The 6,237-nt window shown below is 41.0% G+C and overlaps 1 protein-coding gene and 1 long non-coding RNA gene across 2 annotated transcripts in view; one reads left to right on the top strand and one right to left on the bottom strand.

Moving 5' to 3' along the window:
* The window catches only part of LOC134292139 (neuropeptide FF receptor 2-like), a 195,149-nt gene that overhangs the window by 58,963 nt on the left and 129,949 nt on the right, over positions 1-6,237 (bottom strand). The gene's annotated exons all lie outside the window — the stretch shown is intronic.
* On the top strand, positions 5,000-6,056 carry LOC134291171 (uncharacterized). Its single transcript, XR_009998948.1, has 2 exons — positions 5,000-5,298; positions 5,402-6,056. It is a non-coding gene; the product is annotated as an uncharacterized LOC134291171 (long non-coding RNA).

The following is a 6,237-nucleotide window of genomic DNA, read 5'->3' as shown; positions in this document are numbered from 1 at the left end:
TCACACCGCGTGTGTCGCTTTGCTATATTGTGCATTTCCCACCCCACTGGACCCCTTTCGCAGTTAGTATAACTGCGGGATCGTGAATAAAACTGCGATTTTGCATCGAATCGTGTCGGTGTCTTCTGCGCACTTATGCATTACAAAGTGCTGAATAAGTGCGCAGAAGACACCGAAACGATTCGATGCAAAATCGCAGTTTTATTCACGATCCCGCACTTATACTAACTGCGAAAGGGGTCCAGTTGGGTGGGAACTGCGCAATATGAACATTCGTTTTGCCGTCAGGTTGAATCCACATGCTCCATGTGATTGCGAAGGAATCCAACAAGTATATTGTTCGATGTGTCGATGTTGAACGTACAGGCGCATAAACTAGCCATTGGACCGTAAAATAATATATACCGCATTTAGTTCACCACTGGACTGCGCACTGAGTCTGTATATGTGCGAAAACGTAAATAAAACTGCGCGATAGAATCAAATCAAATTGATGTCTTCGGCGCACTAATTCTTCAATGTATGCTGCTCACAAGACACCGAGTCGATTAGATGCAATCGCGCACTTTTATTTGCGTTTTCGCACTCTTGAAAACTAGTGCGATAGTCCAGTGGTGAACTAAATGCGCTATAACATGTTAATATGCATATTGCGCATTTCCCACCCCACTGGACCCCTTTCGCAGTTAGTATAACTGCGGGATCGTGAATAAAACTGCGATTTTGCATCGAATCGTGTCGGTGTCTTCTGCGCACTTATGCATTACAAAGTGCCGAATAAGTGCGCAGAAGACACCGAAACGATTCGATGCAAAATCGCAGTTTTATTCACGATCCCGCACTTATACTAACTGCGAAAGGGGTCCAGTTGGGTGGGAACTGCGCAATAAATAGAGCTATTATGTGTTGCGCGAAAATTTGTACGCGCAAGCGCCCATACATCTCCGCCTGTAAGAAAAATCATTTCGGTGTTTTCGGCGCAGTATAGTGGTTTCGCAGCGCGGTGTCACGAACACTAATGCAAATCTACTGGTTGAAAATATGCCCATTTGATTTTGCCGGGAACAGCTGATCTTTGTTTATTATTTTCAACCAGTAACTCAGGTAGTGTTCGTGTAATGCAGCGTGTACGTACACGCAACACCACTAAAAGCAGAAACCACTATTCCTTGGCCAATTCGCGCACTTATTGTAGAAGACACCATAACGATTAGACATACCAGCGGAGGTCTATTAGCGATTTTGCACCTTTTTCGCTCTCTATTTTCTTGCAACGGGTAATAATAAACTATAGAGGACGAATGTCGCTGGCGTCGCTGCCGAAACATCTCTTGCTGGTGGAGATAGGCCGGGCTATAAGTGTCAAAGCGAAAAAGTATGCAGTTTGACAGATAGATACCCGACATGTTTCCGAACGAGAACAAAGGGAACAGCAGCGACATTCGTCCTCTATAGTTTCTTAACTCTATTTATGCATATTACCCAGTTTGGCGACTACTTTGATTTCACATACCTAGTTGCCATCCATATCATAGTCCCAGTTTTGCTCAGAAAACAATATCGAAAAGTATGTGTTTCAAAATTCTACATAAGTGGAGCCTCATAACCGTGTGGTGAGGTTTAGCTAGGTCGTCATAATCACACCATGCTAAGTGTGGTTATGTGGGGAGTGCCCCCTCTTCCATATCTTTCTCTTTCTCGTGTTTGGCGAAGAGTTAGGCCAGTAGTATAGCGTATTTAGTTCAGCACTGGACTATCGCACGAGTTTTCAAGAGTGCGAAAACGTAAATAAAAGTGCGCGATTGCAAACAAATCAACTCGGTGTGTTCAGAGCACTTATACAGCATAAATCAAAGAAATAGTGTACCGAAGACATCAACTGGATTTGATGCAATCGCGCACTTTTATTAACGTTTTCGCACTTATAAAGACTGAGTGCGCAGTCCAGTGGTGAACTAAATGCGCAATACACAGGGTCAAATATTTGATAAGGAAAGAACTCAAGAAACAATATCAGTTTGACACTAATGAAAATTCGATCGAGTCAAACAAGATATTTGAGCATTGGTTTCTTTTTGGACAAATATTTGACCCTGTGTACTAACAGCTTTAAGGCCAGTAGTACACAGGGTCAAATATTTGACAAGAAAAGAACTCAAGAAACAACATCAGTTTGACACTAATGAAAATTCGATCGAGTCAAACAAGATGTTTGAGCATTGGTTTCTTTTTGGACAAATATTTGACCCTGTGTACTAGCAGCTTAAGCTAATATGACACTCTTTGACCAATGCCAAATATTTGACCACTTTTGACAGTTAAATTTTGACCAAGGTGTACCTGGCAAACAAAAATATTTGTCATTTTCGAAAAATGAATAGGGACAAACAGAGCCAAACCACCTGCCAAAATTTATCTGTCAAAAGAGGTCAAATATTTGGCGTCTGGGCAAAGAGTGTAATAGCACCCTTAAGGCTGGAACACATAGCGTCCGTTCCGTCGAGGTTTGCGTTTTTTTGACAGTTTTCCCATGGGAAATGTGTCAAACTACTGTCACGCACACGCAAACGTATGCATTGTGTGGGTCACTTTAATAATAAACTGAGTGCTGCGAATAGAAACGGTTTTATTTTTCAAGCTAGCCAACACACACCTACACCTACACACACACACAGCTTGTGAACACGCAAGAGCGTTCAATTTTCTTGCAACCACCTCTCTCAGCGCGGTTGTCAAACGCGCCGTCGTGACGCTGATCGGAAATGGTAAACATGATCAATCCACCATTCTTCCAATTTTGTTCTCGTGTTCAAAGTTTGTTATTTTCCATTCACTATGGAAATTTTGATGGATAGCTATTCAGTAGCTATTCAGTGCTGTAACAAGAAATAAAATCAATATACCGCATTTAGTTCACTACTGGACTGCGAACTGCGATATTATAAGTGCTGTTCGCACATTAAATCAAGTGCGAAGAGGATATTGTGGCGTCATCTATCTGTGGAGGCTGTAGAAACAATAGAGTTAAGAAACTATAGAGGACGAATGTCGCTGCTGTTCCCTTTGTTCTCGCGATTGCATCAAATCAGGTTGATGTCTTCGGCGCACTATTTCTTCAATCTATGGAGAACAAGTGCTCTGAAGACACCGAGTTGATTTGATGCAATCGCGCACTTTTATTAGCGTTTTCGCACTCGTGAAAACTAGTGCGATAGTCCAGTGGTGAACTAAATGCGCTATATTTCCAATTTTTTTGAAATGCCAGTTAGTGCTCCTGGTATTATGAATGAATGCTCAATGTACTGTATCCCATATAAGACATGTTCAAAAATTGAGTTTCTGCCAGCTTTTCTCAAAATTGGACCTCTGTGCGTCGGCGCCCATATAGCCGAGGCGGTAAACGCACGGGTATTCAGCATGACCATGCTGAGGGTGACGGGTTCGATTCCCGGTCGGTCCAGGGTCTTTTCGTAAAGGAAATTTCCTTGACTTCCTTGGGCATAGAGTATCTTCGTGCCTGCCACACGATATACACATGCAAAATGGTCATTGGCAGAGGAAGCTCTCAGTTAAAAACTGTGGAAGTGCTCATAGAACACTAAGCTGAGAAGCAGGCTTTGTCCCAGTGAGGACGTTACGCCAAGAAGAGAGAGAGAGGAGCGTCGGCGCTCAGAGGAATCACGAGAAGAGCATTTTATCATATATGCTTCCCCTATGCTTCGAATGTCAGAAGCGTTTTGTAATGGAGATCAATTTTGACAAGCTCCACAGTCAACAGGAGGAGAGTTTCAAACTAAACAAGCTATTGTTGGAGTCCAACCACAAACTACCAACCGAATTAAACAACTTGAATATCGAATACGGTTTTGTAAGTATGGAAATGCTTCCCGAATAAAAAGGTATTATACAACAGTTTTACAGTGTATTATTTTCTTATTATTCATGTTATCATGAACTGGAATATTTATCGATGATACAACTTATGATATTAATGATAGTACTTATCGTTTTGGGAGTTTGAATGATAGACCGAATGGGTTGTTATGTATCGTTACCATTCAAAAACGCTATATTTCTCGAACAAAAATTTTAGGAATTATAGATGTTATATTCATTTAATCATTAATTTTATGATACAACAAATAATAAAAATAAAATGGAAATATTTTACCAGGTTTGTTTTACCGACCCGAAAAAATGTACACCTCTGCGGGAATTTCTCGGGCACTGTCAAATTTGCTCACGATTAACTGAATCGTTGTTTACTCTCGTCGTGTTTTTTATTCGCTGGAACGGGAATCAAACAGTATAAGATTGCCGTGGCCAAAGTTGTTTACGTAAGCTCACGGTATTTATCCACTACACCATGTGGAACCTGTGCTCGCGGTTGACTGAAACTCGATGGTGTTGTGAAGGTGGCTGAGCAGTTACCGAGGAGAAGACTTATAGTCTCTGTTTTAAATACAGAAGCTCCAGTGGAAAAATCCTCTGAAAAGGGAACCTTTGGAGGTTCCGGCTTTGCATATGATCCGGTAAGTTTACAGTAATTAACCAAAACTAGCTGCTGGCATGGAAACAGCAACCATCAAGGGCAGCAGTTTTCAGTAACAACGCGTTCTCCGTTAGAGAAAATTGTAGCCATCACTGCTGTGAAGTTTATTTTGTCTGCTCAGAAGTATCCTGTCATTATTACACACAATATCGAAATAACATGTGCATTTCATGCTTACTATGGCCATTGCATTGTTTGAACATTGTGAAAACTCAAAAAAGCTAATATTAACAGTTGAACTTGCGAAAAGGAAAGATAAACATTGTTTATTAAACAATCATTCGTATATCATTAATGGTATCGTTATCATAAGTGTAATAATACTCGCACAGTATTGAAAAATACCAATTTAGAAACTTTAATCATCGAACCATAAGCCCATCGTTGCTGTTGTAATAATCATTCCACGAATTAAAATCGTATGATACGAACGCTTGGGTTGTACACACTTAATCTCCAAATTTGATCTCGGTAAAAGCGAATAACGAACTCAATCGGTAAAGGTTATTTTAACTGAAATATCGTTAAAATTTGACAGTTCGACGAAAATAACTTGTCAAAAATAACGAAATTCGGTAATTTACGTTCATTACTGATTATCGGCAAACTATTTTGCCACAGCAATCGGCAATCTAGCCATGTTGCTGAATTTCGGTAAAGCGCATATGTCAAAAATGAAAACACGCGTTGCTGGGTGCCATCTTCAGAAAAAGATTCTTCACTTCCATCGCTGGAATGATTTTCTCGTAAGTAAAGTAATTGAATACGCTTTAAGCTAATTCTGTGTATGTTTCTGCTGTTAATAATTATTTATTAATAAATATTTACTTCTCATAATTTTCTTTTCAGTTCGTTGTTTTGGAGATGGAGCGCTGCAGGAGCTAGTGCAGGAGCAATGCAAGATTCTCGCATCAAAGGCGCCTGTTTTTCTCTTGCTGCCGGATTTAACCTGCAGAAGCCAACATTGCAACAAACTAAAAGTTAAATGGTCTCCACCGGAGAAAACTTCTCCTCGTAAGCAGCTGCCACAAAGGCCGCCCGTAAAAGTGTTCCCTCGACCGGCGGAGTGAAGTAGCCGCACAGCCGCATCGTGGCCGGCAGGGAACGGTAGCTCTGCGAGCAATCCGTCGCCACCAAAAGTTCACCGGGTTGCTGATTCGTTAGTTGCCGTTCCTGCGCTTGATGTGTGAAATTGCGCAGGTATTGAAGACGGATCTGCGTTTACAAAGTGCTTCTGTCGAGTGCCCTGCAGCGCAGCGTACCTGATCGGATTGTTTGGGGACACCATCTCTGCGCGATCCAGGACATCTAACTGGCCCGGTGCATCCGCGACGAGCGTGCTCAAGGAGGAACAGGAGGAAGTGTGAAAATTGTGTTTTTAAAACGATAAAAAAGCCAAAAGGTTCATCTCAGGACCAGTCAATTTCCATAAAAAAAAACGTTCCGAAGTATGTATTTTTTTCGCTATATGCTTGCGCGAATAAAATTGTTAACCTAATCATCATTTTTGTTTTAGTTTACTTCTTCTTATTATTAAGCTTGAAAGAAAATAAACATTTACTGAATTTTGGTAATATTGCATGCCGAAATTTTCGGCAATGTATTACCGAACCACTCGTCAAAGTTTGACAGTTGAACTTTGTCAAGTTTGCAGACTGGTCGGCAATTTGAACTTTTACCGAGAT

Source organism: Aedes albopictus, chromosome 3 (assembly GCF_035046485.1).
Source record: "Aedes albopictus strain Foshan chromosome 3, AalbF5, whole genome shotgun sequence".
Classification (NCBI taxonomy): Eukaryota; Metazoa; Arthropoda; class Insecta; order Diptera; family Culicidae; genus Aedes; species Aedes albopictus.
This window is presented reverse-complemented; position numbering and strand designations above follow the sequence as displayed.